This window comes from Chelonia mydas, chromosome 2 (genome assembly GCF_015237465.2).
Source record: "Chelonia mydas isolate rCheMyd1 chromosome 2, rCheMyd1.pri.v2, whole genome shotgun sequence".
Taxonomy (NCBI): domain Eukaryota; kingdom Metazoa; phylum Chordata; order Testudines; family Cheloniidae; genus Chelonia; species Chelonia mydas.
The window spans coordinates 144,641,263-144,664,005 of record NC_057850.1 but is presented as its reverse complement, the minus strand read 5'-3'; the positions used below and the strand labels follow the sequence as shown (position 1 = coordinate 144,664,005).

Genomic DNA, 22,743 nt, shown 5'->3' with positions numbered 1-22,743 from the left:
CTATTTGTTACTAGTTTTTGCTAAACATTTCTGCCTTATCTATCTGTTTCCCAGGCTGAAGCTGGGCTTGGCTGGCGAGCTGTGTGCAAACCTGTCTGTTTGTGTGCTAGCTTCCTCAGAGTTATGCACGATCACAGAGGGTTCAAGGAGCAAAGGGGCCTTAGTTTATCCGGGCCTAGATCAGGAGGGCTTCCTTGTCACTCGTGGTCTTCCACCCTCCCGAGTTACCTAGTGTAGTGCCCAGTGTCCCCAACACACCCACCCAGGCAAGCCTCCCTTACCCCCCACTTGAGGCTGTTGCCCATTGCTGGAACCCTGCTTCCCCTCTCCCCCACCCCATGCTGGAATGTTGCCTCCCCCCAAGCCCTCCCTCCCCCTCACAGGGGGCTGGCATCTCCGCTCGCCCTCACCCCACTTTTTTGGCAAAAGCAGGCATTTGTTCCATTTGTTCTTACCAAAGGGGACAAATGCCTCCTTTTGAAAAAAAAAGTCAGGACGGCCGAGATAGGGCTTAAAAAAGGGATTGTATCGGCCAAAATGGTATGGTCATCCTATGTGCTGTATAATTTCTTCATAGTGGTGTTCTGAGGTATATCTTAATCATGTTCATAAGGTGCCATGAGTGCAAGGTATTTTTAAAGACACTTGATATAGTAGAGATGGCAAACAAATTCCAGTGTTCCTGACTCGCACACTGAATCCAATAGAGATACACCAGAGATATAAACAAATATTTCAGGCCCAATTTCATTTAATTTGTTGACAAACTAAAAAAAAAAAAAAAACCACCACACTAGAAGTTTTGTTTTACAGAAATTTTGTACATTTAAAGACAGCCAATATTCATTAAAATCAGTATAAATATTATACTAATCTTTCTCTCACAATCTGGCTGTCATGATAAAGTATTTAACAGAACACTAACACTAACCTTTATACTGAAAAAAGGAAGTCCACAGTTTGTATAGTTAAGAATTATTTTATATTTTAGTCAACTGCAATTTAAAAAGAAGCAAAACTTGCTAGGAGAGAATAATCTATTTTTTCTTTTACATTCTTTTCAGAAACAAGCTGAGAGAAAACTGCAGCTGCCCTTTTCATGCAAAGTAACATAGGTTGCAATGAAAAATATTCCTATATTTGTATCAGTGTGATTGTGTATTGCAGATGAAAGGCAGTTTGTTGTGGAGGACGGACTCTGTGGCTATGTCCTCACTACAGAGCGAACTTGGGTGATTAGCACCCAGGTTAGCACAGTCTGGGTCTGAGCAGCCACACTACAAAGCCCTATCTGAGTGATTATGTTCTCTGTGGTGCTGCATTCACCCATGTGCATTGCTAGGACCTCTGGGGTCACAGACCACTATCCTTTCTGCGGCACTAAGCTGAGTGCTCCGATTCTTTCCCAGTGAACGCTGGCATCAGAAGACTATGAGCATTTGAGTGATTTAGCCTGCCTCCTCACTGCAAAGTGGGTGGGATAGTAGTCCAAACAAAAACTTCACTTGCATTTTGGTTTACAGATGAGCCAACAGTACTTAAAAGCAACACTAAACTTGAGAAGAGATGGGGGCCAGGGGGGTTAGTGGCAACACCTGAAATGTGTCTGACCGAACTCTGCAATTGGCGTTGAAGTCGTGATGTGTGAATGTGATTTAATTGTCATGATATTTGAGTGACCTGAGGTTGGCCTGGATGATAATTTTACCATAACTGGTGATTTCATAATTCTTTAGTTTTGGAAGGCCTTAAATATAAAATAGCAATTTTTTAATGAAAAAAGTATATTATGGGGAGCTGGCGATGACCCCTCCATTTAGGTTGCCTAGCACTTCCAATTTTAAAGGATTCTTGTGAAACATTGAGAACCTTTCCTACCTCCATTATTTAAATCAGGACTTCAAGTAACTCAGCAGGAGGGGTATCCCAGAGGTCAGAGAGGTGCCTTTTGCAGGTCCCAAAATTCCATTCATATTTGGCTGAGTTTTAAGCTATTGGCAATTGCCTAATACCAAGAGAGGGTTTGCAATTATGGGGGATATTTCATTCTCTTCCTCCTTTATTTATGTTTAAGCTTGTCTATATGTGCCCAATCTGGTAAGAGGGCTCTGAGCCTACTTGCCAGATCAGGCTGCATGATGAGTTAGATAGAGGAATATTTCATTTCTCCCAATTTGTGCATCAGCCTAGGGCTTAGACATCCAGTTGCCTGGTGTGGAGCTGCAACGTGCATCCTCAGAGGCAGAAACATAAGCACTTCAGGAACTTTTACTGAAAAAAATTAGGCACTAAGCACATTTAGGCATGTAACAGGGTTTGGGGGCAGATGAGTGGGGGTTTTGTGAATCCCAGTAGGGCCTGATCCTGGGATTGGGACAGTCCTTGCTTGGGGGTTGTTTGGTAGGATATCTTCACACAATGGACAGGGGTTAGGCCTGTGACTTATAGTGGGGTTGTTGGTAAGGGAGCCTGGGTCCTCCCACTCCACCAGGCTCCTACCCAGGTCTCTTGAAGAGCTATCAATGATCTAACAGCCAATGAGTTGCTTAAGGCTACCCTCCCCTGGACCACTTCCTATCACTGCACCTCATCCTCCCCTGCCCCACTATTGTCCCAAAGTCGCTGTCTGGATCTAGGCAGCATGAAGGGTGTCTACTCACCACAACGCACGTTCTCATGGCTGCATGTAGCAGGCTAACTCTCTTCCTTTCTCTTGTGACAACTGCCTCCTTCTGTAGTATGGCCACTATCCTGGACCAGATTAGTTCAGGGTTTTCCCCTGCTGGGGTAGTCCAAACCAAACAAAGAATTACCAAAGTCCAGAGTTTGTACAAGATGGAAAGGGGAATGTTTCCCTCTCAGGGAGGGACCTTTGGGCAGTTGGTTATGAGGAGAGAGATTCTGCCTTTTCCTCAGTTCTTCTCTGTTGGAACTGCAGCTCTGATCTCCACCCTGGTCTGCCACTATGAGAGCTGTTTCCCTGCCTTTTAATTTGTCCTCCAGTGGGAGCATTTCCTACATGTGTGGTGGGGCAGGGCTGGCTGAGCACAGAGCAGTTCCTTAACCCCTTGCTCTCTACCCCATCACAGGGATTTAGACTCTTAAAGTGGTAATTGGGTTCCTAGTCCTTTTGTGAATCCAATCGTGCCTACAGGATTGGGCTGAGTGGGGATTTTTATTATCTAGATTTTGGATTTAGGCACCTGACTGCCATTTTAGGGGCCTAAATCCCTTTGTGCATCTAACCCACAGTGTTTAAGAAAAATGATTACATAAAGAAGCATTTACTCTGTTGGTAATAAATTGCCATGTTATAAAAAGTAACCTTTTAATTACCAGTTTAACACCAGTTTTAATAAGGTAATACCAATACCTTATACAGTATAGGTATTACAAGGAATTATTTAATCCATTTTTCTTGATTCTTTGTTTTACTAATTACATTTCAAAATTAATCCAGGGTGAACAAATAGCAGCATGTATCTGATTAGTTAGGTTACCATTTCTTCTCTTGCATTTTGTATGCAATAAATTCAGTGGAGAACTGAGATCTGAGTTCAGGCTTTTTAAACTGATACTCTACTCACTGCTGGGACACCTCCTTGGGGCTGAATCTGGAAAGCAGCTCCAAGCAATCTGACACCTCCTTCTGTCTCTCGCTCATGCTGAAGCCCCTGTCATGCTCCACGAGTTATGGTGCTTCATCTTTGAGAGTCAGGATGCTCCCTCTTCATGGCTTGTCCCTCCAACCAGGTCACTATGTGGTTTCACCCTTTAGGGGTATCAAAGGGTTTCTGTACAAACTGTGTGAGGCAGGCTTCCAATTCACTGTCCAGACCATTCCATTTTCCCATTGGCTGGTAGGGGAACCTGGGGCCACCTGGGGCAACCCACTAATCCAGGTTTCAGCTCAGGGACCCTCAAATCAGTAGCAAAGGTCTGTACCATTCCAAACCTTGTTTCCATTTTGCTAGGCCTTTTCCTATTCCACCTCTTTCAGGCTTCCTTATCCACCATGTCTCTGTGTATTCCTTTCCCTCAGGGACAGAATTTCAGGGCTTCTGCTCACCTGCTGGGTTTTCTCCTTTTCCCCTCTGTAAACCCAGAAAGTGACTGCAGGCTTCTACACTAAAGCCTTTTTCTGCTCAAAACTTCCTGGCTTTATACCAGCACTGCCTGCTCCTACTCAGCTGGGCTCCATTCTTAATTAGAGATTACTTATCAAGACTAACTCTCCCTCAGGTGTGGCCTGTTGTGTTCCTTCCCCCGCCCCTCCCCCTGCTTCCTGGGCCACATTAACCCTTTCCAGACTAGTGTGGTGGTGAACACTCCATCACATTCCCCTTTTCCTAACTCTCAGTATGATTTACTTCAGGCAGAAATTAAGACTCTAAGTATTTTCAAGTAAATCAGTTAATTAATTTCTTTTTTCTAATTAGCTAAAAATTGGCCTTTAGAAATGTTCACATTTTGATTCTCATGACTTTTGGGGGCACCTATGCTTACAAACTGCAGACTTTAGGGAAAAAAAATAGTATTGTTTACCAAAAACTGTATTCTAATGTGCAACAGTTAGCCAAAGGAGAAATGGAGTATGTCAATGATGCACTTATGTGGAAGATATTTTTGACAGTTTATGAGAGGAATACAACACTTTCTTTCTTTCTATCACTCAGTCATATTTTCTGCATCCAAAATGGGGGGCTAATTTGGTGTACAGTGTGTGAAGTAGCTGTTATGTTGTATTAACCAGGCAAGGTACTAACAAGCTTCAACAAGACTTTATTTTCAAAGTGGAAACCTCTTTACCAAGCTGCTGCTGCACTCGGCGTAGCTTTCTCCCAGCCTCTCAACTCCTCCCCCCTCCTTCCTGTTTCCGGTCCTTTCAGACTCCCAACAGCCAGTGCTCCCAATTCTAATAATTACAAGCAACATCTAAACACCACATGTTACTTGAGGAGTATCTGCAGAACCATCCTCCATTTTGGAATGCAGAGTGTGGGCCTGCAGGGAGCTGCAGGCTACAGTCAGCACGAGGCTATACTTGCTGTTATGTTAGAGCCACGTGATGTTTAAATAAAAATAATATAAACATTAAATACTGTGACAGACTGACAATATCCTGTCATACCCTGGACAAACCTTATGGAATAAGATATTCTTTATAGAATTAAGTTTAACCTTATTGAATTAGGGATAATGCCTATGCTGTATATTGTATGTGTTATTGTGACATTGCATGTACCTTCTCAGGTAGGGAGGGGAATGCTAATGTAGTTGCTGGTATCAGCCCTTTGAAGACTATTCTGGTGAGATCAACATATACTAGTTCAAACTGGATTCTCCAGGCATGAGTAGACAAAGAAAGGATTTTTGAATCAATAGACTGGTTTTAACCTCACTCAGGGTCTTCTTCCTGATCCAGCAAATGGACAGGATCCAGGTCCACAGAGGGCCCCAATCCCAATCCAAATTGGAAAGCCACATAAGACTAGGTGCTTGTTCTGAACTGAAGCTGTAATGAAATTGTAACCACAAGTACTCTTCTTGGGTGGGGGTTCCAAGAATTACTTGTGCCAGAATCCATGTTAGAATTGTCAGGGGCAGATCTCTTGTAAGCTTAATAGCACATGTGTAGGTTCTTTTATATGTTGTCTCTAAAGCTTTTTATCTTGAAACTAGAATAGGCTTGCATAGAAAGAGCCACATGGTACTTATAACTGTAGCAATTACACTTGTTTACTGTCTCTGAGGAGAAAGCAAGCAGGTGTCCTTGAGCAACCTGTTTTTGGTGGGAATAATACAGTGAAGGAAGGAACTGTGGAGCTTGGAGATACCCTGGTCAGAAGGGAAAGATGTGTGTCTCCACTCAAGAGAGGTGATTTCCAGGGGACCCAGAATCCTGAGAGTGGGTAACCTTGCTGGACTGCTGAGGAGAAACACAAGTACAATTGTCCTGAACTATGACAAATACAAGATTTTGAAGTCTTAAAAAGAACAACACACAGGGGAATGGATTTTGCTAGCTGAGTGATGTGTTGTGTCAGAAAAGAAAATCTTTAACAAAAGAATGGCAACTCTATTGAAGTCCAAGCTCTTTTTGAAACTCTTCAGCCAGTTCAGGAGTGGGGCCCTTGAGATCAGTAAACCCTCTGCTGGAGATCCTGTTCTTCATGAAATTAGCTATTACTTTGTCAATGATCCTGTTCTTTATTAACTAATAAAAAGGAAAATCTGAAAGGTGAAGAAAAAGAGAAAACAAAGACAAAAGAAAACTTACAAATGAAAAACAAAAGCTGAAAAAATTGAAAATTAAAAATTCAAAAATGAGAACAAAAATATAATTAACATGGAATATTATGAGATTTTTTAAACAAAGCATGTCAAGATTCCTTCCCCACTCTGAACTCTAGGGTACAGATGTGGGGACCTGCATAGTTAAAAACTTCCCCAAGGTACAAAATTTGCCTTGGCCTTGAACTGTATGCTGCCACCACCAACCGTCTTACACAAAGACCAGGGAAAGAGCCCACTTGGAGACGTCTTCCCCCAAAATATCTCCCCAAGCCCTACACCCCCTTTCCTGGGGAAGGCTTGATAAGAATCCTCACCAATTTGTACATGTGAACACAGACCCAAACACTTGGCTCTCAAGAACAATGAAAAAATCAATCAGGTTCTTAAAAGAAGAATTTTAATTAAAGAAAAGATAAAACCTCTGTAAAATCAGGATGGTAAATACCTTACAGGGTAATCAGATTCAAAACATAGAGAATCCCTCTAGGCAAAACCTGAAGTTACAAAAAGACACAAAAACAGGAATATACATTCCATCCAGCACAGCTTATTTTACCAGCCATTAAACAAAAGGAAATGTAACACATTTTTAGCCAGAGTACTTACTAACTAACAGTTGTAAGGCTGCATTCCTGATCTGTTCCTGGCAAAAGCATCACACAGACAGACCAACCCTTTGTCCCCCCCCACTCCAGATTTGAAAGTATCTTGTCTCTTCATTGGTCATTTTGGTCAGGTGCCAGCGAGGTTATCTTAGCTTTTTTTTAACCCTTTAAAGGTGAAAGGGTTTTGCCTCTGGCCAGGAGGGATTTTATAGCACTGTATACAGCACTGTTACCTTTCCCTTTATACTTATGACAAAGCATAAGCTACTTCTAGGAATAAGAAGCACTTCATGAAAATGCTCCTTCACAATAGCAAAGCTCTACAGCTAGATGGGGCCAATTCTCTGTGAAATTTCCCATAGCTGTCTTGGAGATGTTTTTAAATTTAAAAATCTGAGAAATAAATACAAACTGTGTAATAAATAAAAAGCATTGTGTTGTGTTCCAGGTAAGGTTAGGTTCACATAACTCACCCAACACAGAATGACACAAGCAAAGAGATGAAAAGTTATAGTAGCTAACAGTACATACGTTCTGTTCCTTCACCAGAGACATAGAGCTCACCACTCAAACAACCACTATGCATCAACACTACTTTCAACAATGAATTTGATTTTCCAGATCTTTGCAGGTAGGATAGTAGGGAAGAAGTCTGGTCTATTTGTGATGGTAGTGGGGAGATGGTAGGCTTGGGGAGTTACAACAGATGAGCAAATCACCTTGAAAAACATAAGGCACTTCTTCCAAATATGCACCCATTTCTAGAACTGAATTTGAGACATACAATTTTTAAGGCTCTAAAATACATAGGTACATTTTTTCTACTTCCTGTTTGTATCTGGGCTGGGACCAAAAGAAGTGAATTTCCAGAAGTAATTCTCTTCTTGAAAGTCTTCCAGTCCCATTTTAAAGACCCAAAAGCTGCAGGTAAATATCAAAACTTTGAAGCTGTTATTTCAACTAACAGTTAACTCCAAATGATTTTATCACCTGTAATATCTTAGACAAACCGAAATTTAGACTTTGCAAAGGCAAGAGCAGTAAGGAACAAGTACAAACATACAATGATACATTTCAATCAGACATTTTGTGCTTTCATAAGCCTATTTGAAAATTTGAAAAAAGAAATCTGAATGTTGGGATTTAGTTTTGTAAGAGTTGCCTTACATAATTACTATGGGTTTATATTAGAAAGAAAATGTTTTAAGCTGACTCAAGATCTGATATCAAAAGCTACAAATTAAATGTGATAGTAAATATGGAAAACATGTCCAGGCTCGGGAAAGCCCCTTTATGAAATAATTCTTCACACGTTTGAAGACGGAATGTGCATGAGATATTTTTCACAGACATAAAAGTTAATAACTAGCAGTGTGGTAAGACATGTTTATATTCATGTTATGTGAACATCTTAGCATACTTTAAAATGGAATAATTCTGGAACCAATTTGTACAAGTACAGTTTTGTACAAAAATATATTGTAATTGAAAAGACAGTCAAGCATTTTTATAAACTCATTGCATTTGGTATAACAACTCTCTTCCCACTGGTTTTCTGTGTTCCTGTTTACTTAATGAACAGTCATATATTGTACTTAAGGCTTCATATTTTGTTCATTGCCACTTCCCTGTCTTTCTCCTGCTATGTGCTCTTCACATTTAATTCATATTTTAATAATTAACACTTAAACTCATCACCTTGTACTTGCCCATAGTAAAGTGTCCAGTCATGCTTCTAATCTACCTATGTCTAGGTCTGACCTGAGGGGACAGCAATTGTCCATGATACCAAAAAGAAGGGGCTGCCATTTTAGTTATATTGAATTTATCAGAGCACTGAATTCTGGCTTGACTGAGGAGCTGTTTCACTAAATGATCTTTGTCTCTAGTCTACTTGAATGTGATCGTTTTCGTCTATATTATTACTGGATGATCAAATTTAACTTCATCACCAAACCTGGATTCTATCTTTACTAGTCATATGCATGTATAAAGCAGCTATCAGGCTAGATCCCCTCAGCAGTTTAAATCAGTTTAGGCCGTACTGGGTCAGACCAAAGGTCTGTCTAGGCCAGTGTCCTGTCTTCCAACAGTGGTCAATATCAGGTGCCCCAGAGGGAATGAACAGAACCAGAGCTCTTCCAGTCCCAGGGCCACAGCTAGAGTCCAGATGCTGGGGCTTTCCTTGCCGCTCTGCCCTTCTGCTGGGGACTGGAGTCAGGGCGCTGGGGCTTCCCCCGACGCACCCACCGACCCTGTGCTTGTGCCAGGGATTGGGGTTGGGGTGCTGGGGCTTCCCCTCCCTGTCCCATGGCTTCTGCGAGGGCTCCAGTCTTCCACTGCCCTGCAGTGGATTTCTGCTTGGGTGCCCATTTTTCTAGGGCCACCCAATTGGTTGGGACCCTGGGCATGGGCCCTATGGGCCCACTGGATAATCTGCCACTGCCAAGAATAGAATTTAGTTGTAAAGAACTGCCACCTTATAAAATATAAAATAAATGGTCCCAGTTTAGCAGTCTGAAGCATCAAACAAAATTTTGGGGGAGAGGGAAATAAAAGAAAGAGCCAAATTCTGACCTCAGGGCAGATTGTTAAAAAGCAGTTAATTATCACCAACCCAGTAACAAATGTGAAATTCTGGATCACTAACAGTTTTACCATGGAGACACAGACAGTCCCCTTGGGCACTCCAGTCTATCTTGCCACCCAGGAAATCTAGATTTAGTGATAAATGGTCACTTACAACAAAAAAAACACAAATATTGCTTCCAGTCCCAAGAGATCAGTCACTTCCCCCAGATAAATTTGTACCTTATATCTCACACTGAGGAAAATTCTGGTAGCCAATCCTATAGTAAATTAATTAAGGATTTATTAACCAGGAAAAGAAATGAGAGTTATTTACACGTTAAAGCAGGCAACATATATACACAAATGAGTTCAGTCTTGGCAAGAGCTAGCACCTGGTTTACCAGCATCACACCCCCAACACAAAATTGGTGTAGGAAGGAGTGTTATCGACATTCATGAATATGCCATAGAGTCTCTCTGTTCTTGATAAGGCTTCTGCCACTATGTTTTCCTTCCCCTTAATGTGAATTATTTCCATGTCAAATTACTGTAGAGCTAGACTCCAATGCAATAATCTAGATTTGGTGTGCCCCTTAGCTTGATATAACCATACTAGAGGGGAAAGATCTGTCAAAACCTGATTTTTTTTAAAAAAAATTAATAAATAAGTGTGGCAAATTGCCAGTAGGATTATGATGGGTCCCACGCTTCCTCTTCTTGGCGGGGGGGGGGCAGGGATTCAGGGCACAATTCCCTGCCCCTGAACTAGGGTATTTACTGTCCCACTAGTAACCCAGAGAAGGGTAGTGGAGAGGGAGGGACCCAGGCCCACCCTCTACTCTGGGTCCCAGCCCAGGGGCCCTAAGGATAGTGGTAAACCACTTGAATTAGTGCTTCCTTCCCCTGGGCTACTTCCCTCTTCTGCTCTTCAGCTTGTGGGGCTTCCTGCCATTTCTCTCTGCACAAGCCAGGTGTCACTTTACCTAGGGTCTTGGTCTTTTAGCCAGCCATGGCACTTCTCCAAACTCTCCTCTACTTCAACTCCTCCAAACTGCTCTCTACTCCAACTCCGTCCCCTGGCTGATTGAAGCAGGGGGTTTTTATCAGGTGACTAGCTTCAGGTGCTCTAATTGGCTTCAGGTGCTTTACTTAATCTATAGAAACCTTTCTTCCCTCTACAAGGAATAAGGCTTCTCCTCATCCTGGGACTTACATATCTCTCCTATATCACTCTCCTGCTGCCTTCTGGCCATGCTGTATCACAATAAGGTTTAAGATGCTTAACAGCCCAAATGATGGCATAGCATTCTCGCTCTATGACAGCTAAGTCCTGTTCGGCAGGAGTCAGTTTTTTACTCAAGAAAGAAATGGGATGCCTTTTGTTTCCCACCCTGTCCTGCATTAGCACTTCACCTAACCCAATGTTAGAAGCACCAGTACACAGCACACAGGATCTGCTGAAATCAGGGCAGTCTAAAACTGGTTCTTTAGACAAGACCTATTTTATGTTCTGAAAGCCTCTTTCACAGGCTTCCACCATACCATCTGGTCTTGTTTCCTCTTTTTTTTTGTAAGGTCTGTTATAGGGGCTACAATGTCACTCGATACCTTTGGTAATAGATGTCCAGACCAATAAAGGATTCAACCTGCTTCTTGGTTTGTGGAGCAGGTCAACTCCTCATAGCTTCTACTTTTAAAGGATCAGGGTAAACAAACCCACTGCCCATCCTGTGTCCTACGTAAGATACCTCTGCAAGCCCCCATTTTGCATTTGGAGACCTTGACAGTGAAGTTGGCTTCTTTAAGTCTTTGGAACAAAATTTCCACATGGTTCAAGTGGTCTTGCCAGGAGCTACTGATAATAGCCAATTTATCTATATAGGGCCTGACAAAGGTTTGTAACCACTGAAATACTTAGTGGACAAGCCTCCGAGAGGTAGCACCTGCACTGATTAATCCAAAATGCATAATCTCAAATTCATATAAAACACATTCCACTATAAAAGTAGATGTCTCTTGGGAATCAGCATCTAAGGGAATTTGTCAGTAGCCACGAGTTAAATCCAATGTGCATATAAATTTTGCACCCCCCAAAAAGATCTAGTAAGTCCTCTTTGTGGGGTGTGAGGTATGTGTCAGGGTGGTAGCATTTAACCTCCCAAAGTCTATGCAAAACCTCATGGTTTTATCCTTTTTAGGTACCATCACAATAGGAGATGCTTTCAGAGGCTTTTTGTCTTAGTAATTACCTCCATTTCCAGCATGCTTTCCATCTGCTCCTGAATTTGCTTCTGTGTCTCTCTTTTAACACAATATGCTTTGCTAGGAGCAGGATGTGGCCCTATAGTTTCAATGGAATGTACAGTTCTGTCAGGTAAACCTGTCTGGTTGGAAAATACTTGATTGTGATGCTTTGAAAGGGCTCACATTTCCTGGTTTGGGGTGCAGTTCAGATCCTCACATATCTTAATGCTCTCCAGAGTAATCTCTTCCTTATTGTCCCTGACCTAATCAATTAGCAGAACAAATCATATTCACTCTCATCTCCCTTTCATGGTAAACTTTTAGTCTGTTAATATGTACAGTTTGTATAGCTTCCCTGCCATGGGGCTTCTTTACACTAGAGGTGACTTCATTCACTCTGTCACCTCAGAAAGTCCTTCCCAACAATCCTATGTTTTGTTTTTCCTTACTGGAATCAGCACTAACATCAGATCACCAATATCAGAGGACCTTTCTTCAGCCTGCCTATAATACCAAGCCTTCTGCAATTCCAGACCTCTTTCAAGGTCTCCTCAGTACTACCCTTTCAAGAATCTTGAATTTAATCCAGAGGTCCCCTCACCTGTCTCCCATACAGGAGATCAAAGGGGGCAAAGCCAGTAGATTCTGGGAATATACTTGTGTGTGCAAATAGCAAATGAGGAAGTAACATGTCCCAGTCATTCTCTTGCTTGGTGACATACATTTTCAACAAAGCTTTCAAAGTTCCATAATATCTTTCTACCAGACCATTAGTTTCTGGATGATAGGGGGTGGCTCACTCGACATAATTCCTATACGTTTTTAAAGACTACCAACTTCAAAATTGTACCATGGTCTGACAAAACTTCTCTGGGAAAACCTACTCTTCTAAAAACAGTGACTAGGACAGTCGCTACAATCTCAACATCCACATTAGATAGCCTCATAGTGCCCAGTGGCAGAATCCACCACCACAAGTATATATTTCTTTCCATTCCTGGAAGGTTAATGAGGGGCTCCACACTATTCAAAAATAATCTGGACAAACTGGAGAAATGGTCTGAAGTAAATAGGATGAAATTCAATAAGGAGAAATGCAAAGTACTGCACTTAGGAAGGAACAATCAGTTGCACACATACAAAATGGGAAATGACTGCCTAGGAAGGAGTACTGCAGAAAGTGGATCGCAAGCTAAATATGAGTCTACAGTGTAAATTGCTGCAAAAAAAGTCAACATTCTGGGATGTATTAGCAGGAGTGTTGTAAGCAAGACATGAGAAGTAATTCTGCTGCTCTGCTTTGCACTGATTAGGGTTCAACTGGAGTATTGTGTTCAGTTCTGGGTGCCAAATTTCAGGAAAGAGGTGGATAAATTAGAGAAAGTCCAGAGAAGAGCAACAAAAATGATTAAAGGTCTAGAAATCATGACCTATGAGGAAAGATTGAAAAAAATGGGTTTGTTTAGTCTGGAGAAGAGAAGACTGAGAGGGGACATGATTACAGTTTTCAAGTACATAAAAGATTGTTACAAGGTGATGGAATTTTCAAATTCCTCCTTTGAAGACAAGAGGCTATGGTCAACAGACAAAGGACAGAGGGCATTCCTCCTACACACACACACACACACACTTGCAGCCCTCCCTGCTGTCCACAGACAAAGCAGGTGAGTCAGAGCCATACTCTCTCTAGCTCCGGGTTATAACATGAAACTACTTAGAATGGTTAAAATGTGATTACCTATTAAAATATCAGTAGAGAGAACATTTCTGATGCCTACAATACCACCACCCTTAAAGCCCTTCCACTCAAGGTGGACTTTAGCTACTAGCATGGTCACAGCAAATTCAGCCAAAGCTAATACCAGGGAGTTTGTCCTTCTCTCTCACAAAACTCGCCTTAACCAAATGACTTGGGATAATGTGTCTTACCTTACCTTATCAGCCCTTACCTTAGCATCCTTAATAAATTCTTCACTACCTTTACAAGACCCAGTCCTAACATACTGGGCCATTCACCTCTTTTACTACTCTCTCTGGAACTATGTTAGTAGCACTGGCATTCTCAGTGTGGATTGTGGGTATGGCTCATGGGGTGACATTAAGTTTGGGGGGAAATGGTTTTGTATGGCTAGGAGCCCAACAATGATGACAGACTACCAGCCTTCCCTTAGGGTAAGGGGTTTTACAATCTGGGCTCCCTTGAGGTTTTTTTTTTTAATCAAAGTTGGGGTTAGGCTTATTCCTAGACCCCCTCCTATCTCTTTACCTGGTGAACAGGGAGATTTCCCTTTAGCTTGGGTTTGCATCCCCCATGAACCCTTGACTCAAAATATTTATCAGCAATTTTTGCTGATTCTAAAACTGTGGAAGGTTTTTTGTCACAGATGGTTCCCTTCACCTCATTAGTGAATGTCAACAGCAATTGTTCTTGCACCATCAGATCAAACAGTTTTTCATAGTTACCTTTATCACCTGCACGTATTATCCATTTTTCATACATTTATACATTTTGTGTACATGTTCAACATGAGTGATACTGTCAAACATTTTAAGATTTCTATAATTCAATTGCTAGGATTCGGGTAATCTTAAAAGTTTTCACTATAGTTTCTTTATATTTCTTATAAACCTTAGCATCACAGTCCTCCATATCATTAAAAACTTGCATTGGCAATGCATCTTTGGTAGGCCCTCTGCTCTGCCTCCTTCATTTCTTTCTTCTTGATTGACAGTTCCATCATCAGTAACTGGTGTTCACATTCTACATGGGCTGCCTGAGGCTTCAGCCAAACCAGTTCCCCTGCAGCTGTCTCTGGGGCAGGAGGGACCTCAGACCCTGCTCCAATCCCTGCTACCAGATCAAAGTCTATTAGCAAAACTCTCAGCTTCTGATCAAAGATTTTCCTCTCAAAAAATAATTCTATTTCCAAGCATAAGGTCCAAGACCTTTCTCTTTCCAAGACCTTGCTCCAAGGTCTTTTGTCGCAAGACCCTCATATGATTGCAATTCACTCATTGTGACAAATCTTTAACCCTTATAAACTCTCTGTATCAAATTTAAACTTTTAAGAGCACTGGGGTTATGATCTATAAGCACAATTGACTTGTGACATGAGAATCCTGCCAAGACTACATCAATTGTCACGCTGTATGGTGTAGCTCATGACCAAGAATGACAACCTCTGGGCAGACTGTTAAAAGCAGGGCAGACGCTCCAACCTGGTGATATGTGACACAATTAGATTTCACCAACCAAGTAACAAATGTGAACTCCTGGATGACTGTAACATTCTTACCATGTACTCACAGACAGTCCATGTGGGCACTCCAGTCTATCTTGCCATCCAGGATTAATTAACTATGAAAAAGAAATGAAAGGATTAGTTACAGGTTAAAGCAGGCAACATATATACACAAATGAGTTTAGTCTATGATTTAAAAAGATTATAGAGATGCAGTAACCTGTCATTGACCCTGGGGATCTCTACTTTTTTGTGTCTTAGCATCGGCATTTGGAAGAATCCAAACAGCAAAGAGATGAAAAATCCTCATGTCAGCTATCTTTATTTCCCTCTTCTAGAATTCAAGCTGATGGGACGTGCTTTCTCATATGAAGCGCCTGTACACATCTAAAACCAGAATTAGACCAAGATTCTTTATTACGGCCACAGATTTCAAACATGGATGCCTAAAACTAGTCCTCCCAATCCATATTTAGGCACCTAACTAAAAGTGGCTTGATTTTCAAATGTACTGAGTAACCACAGCTCTCATTGACTTTAACATAACCTGCAGACACTTAGCACTTCTGACAATCAGACTATTTTTATTTAGGTTCCTAAATATGGATTTAGAGGCCTAGCTTTAGATACCCACATTCAAAAAATCTGGCTACGATGATTCAATTTCAGACAGTTTTGGTTTTTATAAGGAGTATAATGATTTGTTTTGAATGATTAACTACAAATATTTTTAAAGACCTGTTTTTTTAGTTCTGATTTTTAGTTCTATTTTTAAAGTTCTGATTAATGGGCACTATACTATAAGACCAGCTACAAAGAATCCACAGTCCAGATTGCTCCCTCCAGTGGTAGACCTGAGTCAGAGAACTTAGGGGGTTGCCGGATGGTGGTGAGGCCAATGAAAGCTGTGGGTGCTAACCCTTTTAGAAAATAAATCACGGACCTAGTTTAGGGACTAAATATAATTCAGGTGCCTAACTTTAGGCACTCTAGTTTTCACCCTAACAATTAGGTCAAGGAGGTGAGCATGGCTCTGTGAGTAAATGCAAGAGTATTATATTGGTTCTAGTGGTCTGGGCAGCAAATTGGTTGGGAAAAATGGTGAGGCAATAGGTGCTCCCACTAATTCCCCCTAATATCTGGACTGCCATTCAGAAAATGTTACTAAATCTGTGAAAGACCAAACAAAATATTATTCTGAAAATGATTTTGTGAGACCAACTCAGGATTAAGACACATGGCTGGTGAGCGAAAGGGAGCTTGGAGATTAAGGGAGTTTGCCAGTTGCTGAGTATATCTGGGGCATTTCTGTCTTACTGCTACTGATTAACTTTGGGGGACAAAAGAGGAGCATTTTCTGTGCTGAGAACTTGTCATTGATTTTTGTAGAACTTTGTGCTGGTTGCTGCGTTTAGTGTGTTTTGAAATTTATGCCTGGTTGCTGACTGTCTGGGCTAGGTTGCACTGCAGTTAGGTGAGTTAGCATTTGCTTTCTAGAAGGCCCTTTGAAGTCAGAGCAATGCAGTTTTTGTTTGGATATGGCAGTGATTAGTGGAATCTGAGCAAGAGGGGTTGAGTCATCCATTCCAGCTCTATGCACGGCCCAGGCTTTAAAAAAGCTAAGACAAAGGCAGCTGAAAAGAGTTAGCCAACTGAGTTCACTAGTGGAGGAAGGCAGGAAGGTATGGTTGTCTGCTGTTGTTTTTCCTCCCTTTCCTTAACTTGCAGGTACTCTACAAGTAAAAGCCTTCAATGGGAAGAAAACAGCATAAAAAGCGGCAGGAGCAGATGGCTCATCAAAGTAGCATGTGAGAGCATGAGGACTTCATCAACAGGAGGCACGTGGAAACATCAGGGATGGTGGATGCTAGCTGGTAACAGATGACTACTGCATCAACAGAGGAGGAAGGAGAACTGGCTGCTCTATGGGAAGGAGATTGGCTGCTGGTCACCTTGGCAGTAGCAGTGCTCCACTCTCCCCCCAAGATCCCCCTCCATCCAGGTGCAGAACTGGTAAGCTGTGCTGACACATGGGGGTGAGGAGCAGACCACAATGGCTGAGGCAGAGGAGCCACCTGCCCCCAAAGCTGGGAGGATCACAGGCATTTCACCCCAGAGAAGGAGACGTAGGGTGCGGGTTATCAGGGACTCTCTTCTGAGGGGGACAGAGGCATACATCTCCTGATCTGACATAATGGTCCAGGAGGTGTGCTGCTTGTCTGAAGCCCACAACTGAGAGATTATGGAAAGGTTGTGAAGGCTCATCCTGCACCTCTGATCACTACCCCATGTTGCTCATCCAAGTAGGCACTAATGATACTGCCAAGTATGACCCTGAGCAGATAAGCAGTGACTAAAAGGTTTTGGAAGTGAGGGTGAAGCAGTTAGGTTGCAGGCTGTGTTCTTGTCCATCCTCCCAGTTGAGGGTAAGGGACAGGGACATTCACACCTGGAGAGAAACACATGCCTGCACAGAGAGAGTTGATGAACCTTCAGCTTCCTTCAGCACAGGATGATGTTCCAGGAAGAAGGTATGTTGGGAAGAGATAGAGTCTACCTGACCAAGAAGGGATTCATATACCGACTGGAAAACCTAGTGAGGAAGGCTTTAAACTTGGTTCAAAGGGAGCAGGAGACAAAAGCTCACAGCTAAGCATACAAAGGTGCCCTTAACAGAAGACTAGATATTGGGGGGGGGGGGGATTGAAAAATAAAATAGGGAAATGGGATCACCAGTGGGAAATCAATGGAGAAATCTGCTTAATATCTTAGGTGTCTAAGCTGTGATAGGGTAAGGCCAGATGGCTATAGAAAAGTAGTGAAGAACAGGTATGTTAGCCCCAGGCTGAACAAATCCCAGGTACCATGGTAACCAAATGGCAGTTGCTCCAGGTTAATCAAGACACCTGGGGCCAATTAAGATCCTTCTAGAAAGCAGTGGAGATAGCTAGGTTGATTGGGACACTTGAAGCCAATCAAAAGCTGTCTGGAACTAGTTAAAAGCCTCCCAGTTAGTCAGTGAGGCATGCATGTCAGGAGCTGTAGGAGGAAGCTGCACTGCTGGAGAAACTGGGCACTACAAACCTTATCAGACACAAGAAAGGTTATATATTGTTATTAATTGTTATTAATTATTATTATTATTTTATTTTTTTAAAGCTGCCTTCACTTCTCTTCTATACCAGGTTGTTTTTCTAACCAACGTGGCTTTCTTCCTCGATTGTGAGATTGTGGCTTTTGGGGCATCTAGTAAGGTGTTCTTAAACAATTCCAAATAATTATTCACATTATTCAAATTAAAGTCTTCCTCCCAGATGATTTGGCTTACAATTCTTTTCAGCTTTTTGAAACTGGTGTTTAAAACACTAAGTATATATACAGCTCTCTTTGCACATTATAAATGAAATCAAATCATGATCATTTTGTGCCTATATTACCATTAATTTTTAGTTCTGTGATGAGTTCCTCTTAATATCTAGTATGGAATTCCCACATAGTGGGTGTAATAGTTTTCTGAGTTAGGAAATAATTAAAAATTCCAAGGATGTTTTAATACCGACAGCCTTCAGACATGTACCTTCAGTATATGTCGGTCAAACTGAAGTCCCCCAGGCTCATGTTGCTTTTTTCATATACATCATATATAGGCAGATAAGGAGCCAGTCATCCTGTTCCCTAGTGTGATTTTGTGGTCTGTAGCAGACACCAACTAATATCCATCTTGTTCTTATCTGTTAGAACATTGATCCATAAACATTCAAGATCATTTTTTTTCTGAGTTATCAGTGACTTGGAAACAGGTAATGCCACTTTTGACATAGAGTGCCACTCCCTTTCTCCTTTTGCCCACTTGATCCTTCTTAAATAGGTTATAACCATTAATTTTAACATTCCAGTCCTGGGAATCATCCCACCCATTTTCAATAATACCAACTCAATCACATTTACAGTAATAAGCAATACTAATTGTTTGTTGACCAGGCTGGTATATAGGCAATTCAAGAATTTATTCTCTTCGTGTCCTTTGGTTCCTTGATTAATTTTTCCCCCCCAAAATCTCAATTTTGTGCTGAGTGCCCATACCTTTCCTCTTTTTACTCCCCCCCCCCCACATAATTAGTTTAATGCCCTGCTAAGTATTCTAGGCAGCCTGACCCTGAGAAGATTGGTCCCCCTTTTTACTATGGTGGAGGGCTCCCAAACTATACAGCCCTTTCTCTACACAGAAGGTGGACCAATGTTCCACAAAGCCAAAATCCTCCACCTCATACCACTTACCTAACCAGCAGTTCACTTCCAGAATCTTCTGCCTTTTGCCTTCCTTTGCGTGTGCCACAGGAAGGATCTCAGAGAAGATCACCTGGACATTTTTCTTCTTCAGAAAGCTTCCAAATTCCCTGAAGTCATCTGGCATATGTGAGATATCCCACAATGCTCTTCAATAGTGCCAATATGAACCATCATCAATAGAGTCTTTATCATCAACTTCAAAAGCCTATCCAATCTTAGAATTACATCTCATCTCTTGGCTCCAGGAAGGCAGCTTTCCCTCCTGTGGTCCACCTGTCCCTGTCAGAATGTTCTTTTAGTTCTTCTGAGTACTGAATGCCCAAAAAGGATTGTCTGTCTTCCTTGGATGGTTGGCGAACACTTCATGGACAAGCTTGATTTTTCTTACAGCTGCCACCTACAGATGGGTCCCCATACATCTCTCCATTTCTCTTGGAACCTGCTGGATCTTGAGAGGTATCTTCCACAGTTTCCACTCTGAGAACCTGGTATCGATTGGACACTTCTATATGTGAGGAGTTCCTCCTGGTCCTCTTCTCTCTGATGGTCACAGCCTGCCCACCCTCATCTATATCCAGTTGTGCAAAATACTGCTGTGACCTCTTGCCTTTGGTGGTTATGAACCATCAGTCCTTCCCTCTGACTTCCTCTTTCTAAAACATCCATGTTCTTTACATGATTAAGATTCATTCAAATTCTTTGAATGCTAACCCCCCCCCCAAAAAAAAAAAATCTGGTACAATGTGATTTCACCACTGGCAATAGGATCAACAATAAAATAACTTTTTGACAGCTGATTTTGCTGATAAAATGATTAAACCTTTAATTATTTTGACATGTTTAAACAAGAGGTCATTAAATGAGCAGTTAGCTACACACTTCCTTTCACATTAGGATTGCCAAATAAAAATGTGTTGAAATACATAGTTTCAATCTTGGCAAAATTAATAAAATGTAAACCAATGTATAGCCTTTTATATCATGTGTTAATTTTTTAAAATGTCAGTTAAATAATTAAATTGGAATGTTAACAGCAGAGGTTCTTTCTTCTAAGGAAATTACATTGCCATTAATCTTTCTTCTTGCTGATGTTTCACCTACTATGTTATCAGAATTATAAACCAATGTTGAGAATGGAGTTTTAATTTTAACTTAGCAAATCTTAGAGCAATAAATATTCAGCATGATACGCCAAACTTCATCATAATAATGTCACGTACCATTGAAATTTTAATAATGCAGTTTATATAATGGCTCAGTGAATTTTCCACCACTATGAAGTAGAGATGTGTATGTTGAAGAATATCCATTACCTACATTTTTGCAATGGTATCCACTATTCATATATAGATATTACAGTTCTGAGAACTGGGAAAAACTCAGCCCATTTTGCTAGTTCTTTATCAAACAAAATGTTCTCCAAATTCACCAAGCTTGCAAGTGTAGAATGAATTTAATCAAAGTAGATGGTTAGTTTGAAAGAAAAGTACAAAAAATAAGGCAACTAGGAAAATCATGCTTTTTAATCTGGGATAGTCTTTGCAAAATGTATCTCCCAAAACACCTTAACTATGGTATGTATTATGTTTTGCAAATGAATTTGCAATGACAGTAGGAGTGCTTCCCTGCAACTGGTAGCAAAGTTTACTTGTAAAGAGTGGGGAGGAGCAGGAAATGGCTGCACCAGGTCAGGTAAGAGGGGAAGCACTGCCCTTCTGATCAGAAGTGGGAATATTTCTACTCCATGCAGTCCTGACGAAGCCCTCTTTCACTTGGGTTAATCTAGCTGCACCTCCCCTCACACTCCTGGGATCTAAAAAGGACTGGGGACCTTCATGATCTGCTGTGGGCATTATGTTATTGCCCTCTGGTTTTTTAGGGATGGGAAGGAATTTTTCCTTCACTGCCAGACTGGCCAAGGTGGGTTGAGTTTTTCATCTCCCCCCAGCACGTTTTGGACTCGGTAGGGTGGGTCAGAGGGTTGAGGTTGTAATGTTGCAACTAAGCACATAAAACTTGTGCCAGACATCCAGTGCAGGTACTCAGTATGGAAGGGATATGGTTAGTGGCTAAAATTGATTGGAAAAGGGTTTGAAGAAGCACATCCCTTAAGGGAGCTGAGGAAGGAGTATTTGGGGCTCCATCTGGTATCAGCCACACTATCAGAGGCTCGTTCACCTGCACATCCACCAATGTGATATATGCCATCATGTGCCAGCAATGCCCCTCTGCCATGTACATTGGTCAAACTGGACAGTCTCTACGTAAAAGAATAAATGGACACAAATCAGATGTCAAGAATTATAACATTCATAAACCAGTCGGAGAACACTTCAATCTCTCTGGTCACGCGATTACAGACATGAAAGTTGCGATATTACAACAAAAAAACTTCAAATCCAGACTCCAGCGAGAAACTGTTGAATTGGAATTCATTTGCAAATTGCATACAATTAACTTAGGCTTGAATAGAGACTGGGAGTGGCTAAGTCATTATGCAAGGTAATCTATTTCCCCTTGTTTTTTCCTACCACCCTCCCCCTCCTCAGACGTTCTTGTTAAACCCTGGATTTTTGCTGGAAATGGCCCACCTTGATTATCATACACATTGTAAGGAGAGTGATCACTTTAGATAAGCTATTACCAGCAGGAGAGTGGGGTGGGGGGAGGTATTTTTTCATGCTTTGTGTGTATAAAAAGATCTTCTATACTTTCCACAGTATGCATCCGATGAAGTGAGCTGTAGCTCACGAAAGCTTATGCTCAAATAAATTGGTTAGTCTCTAAGGTGCCACAAGTACTCCTTTTCTTTTTGCTTATCTGGTACAGCAGGGAGCCAACTCCTCTCTTTTTCTAGACCCCTGAACTCTGTTACAAGGGGAGGGTGCTGGGATCCCAGAAATGTCTGGGACCAGGCTGGGGATTATGTGAAGATGATTAAGGAAACAATAATGACATGCACTGTACAATTTATTGCCGGGTTCTCCCAGATATTTAAAGTGAATAAAGTTGAAACCTAATTAAACCACTGCCATTGCTTCCTGTCTTTCTTCCAGTGTGGCTGGACAATGTACATGTGTATAGTGCCTTTCACTGAAAATCACATCATATAGATTGTGCAGAGATCAGTTCATCCACTTGTGAAGTATTGTCACTTCTGTGGTGAAATGTGGCAATTGTTCAACAATGTACACAAATACTACAAAACAGTAGATAATAAATTAAGAATACCTTATTCAATTGAAATTATGGAGGATATTTAATTTGGCAAGATGTAACTTATCCAGTGATTTGGCCAGGACATTGGAGTTAACAACCTTAATTCTTTTGAAATCTACCATTGGATATGTAATTACCTCATTTGGTCAGTGCCTAAGATTTATGCATCGTGCACAATATAGTATCTCCAGCACAACATTGCTTTCATCTCCATGTTATGGCATTGATTCAGTACTGACTCAGAGTGAAGAACGCCACATACTGAGTGACCACTA

The 22,743-nt window shown here is 41.4% G+C and overlaps 1 long non-coding RNA gene across 1 annotated transcript in view; it reads right to left on the bottom strand.

The window, feature by feature from the left end:
• The window catches only part of LOC122464596, a 50,742-nt gene extending 47,798 nt beyond the window's left edge, over positions 1-2,944 (bottom strand). Inside the window, exon 1 of the long non-coding RNA XR_006288786.1 lies at positions 2,661-2,944. This is a non-coding gene — a long non-coding RNA (uncharacterized LOC122464596). The remainder of the gene's footprint in view (positions 1-2,660) is intronic.
• Between the last annotated feature and the right edge of the window lie 19,799 nt (positions 2,945-22,743).